The sequence below is a fragment of the Neltuma alba genome, unplaced genomic scaffold (assembly GCF_004799145.2).
Source record: "Neltuma alba isolate B1F8T4 unplaced genomic scaffold, ASM479914v2 tig00013253_pilon, whole genome shotgun sequence".
NCBI lineage: Eukaryota > Viridiplantae > Streptophyta > Magnoliopsida > Fabales > Fabaceae > Neltuma > Neltuma alba.
Window position 1 is genome coordinate 50,812 of NW_021637547.1, and position 636 is coordinate 51,447.

A 636-nucleotide genomic window follows, 5' to 3' on the forward strand; every position below is an offset into this window, starting at 1 on the left:
TTTTATTCATTCAAATTAAAAAAAGGCATGACAAAAAAAATAACAGTGGGTGTACGTTGATTGATTTTCTTTTCTTTTCTTTTTTACCTTAACTAAAATTTAAACATCTTTGACAGATTCCAAATTTATCTATTTAGCGAGTTTTTAATTTATTATTATTCAAACAAAATTTTAAAAAATATTTACAGGTGATGGGGAAAAGAAGCCATGTGATGAAATTTATCAACTTATAATATAGGTTTGCTCACGCGATTATCAGGCCGTCTTAGCTCAGTGGTAGAGCGCGTGGCTTTTAACCACGTGGTCGTGGGTTCGATCCCCACAGACGGCGGGCGTGATTTTTGTTTTTCTGTTGAGCCAAAGATATTGTTACACTCACCCCTCCAGCCTGCGCACGGGCCAACTGTTCCCCGGTTCCACCAATGATAGCGGAAAACGTGGCGTTGGCAAGTGGCTGAATTTAGGGTGTGTTTGGATGAAGCCAAACCATGATTTGGAGAATAGATTCCGGAGAGAATAGATTTTGAAAAAATAGATTTTCTGAAAAAGTGATTCTGATAAAGTGAGAGTGTTTGGATAGTTGTTGTTAGAAATGCTTTTTTATATGTAGAAATTACTAAAAATGATATAAATTTA

At 35.5% G+C, this 636-nt stretch overlaps 1 non-coding gene across 1 annotated transcript; it reads left to right on the forward strand.

The window, feature by feature from the left end:
- Positions 1–259: 259 nt before the first annotated feature.
- On the forward strand, positions 260–331 carry TRNAK-UUU (transfer RNA lysine (anticodon UUU)). The gene has a single exon. It is a non-coding gene; the product is annotated as a tRNA-Lys (tRNA).
- Positions 332–636: the final 305 nt, after the last annotated feature.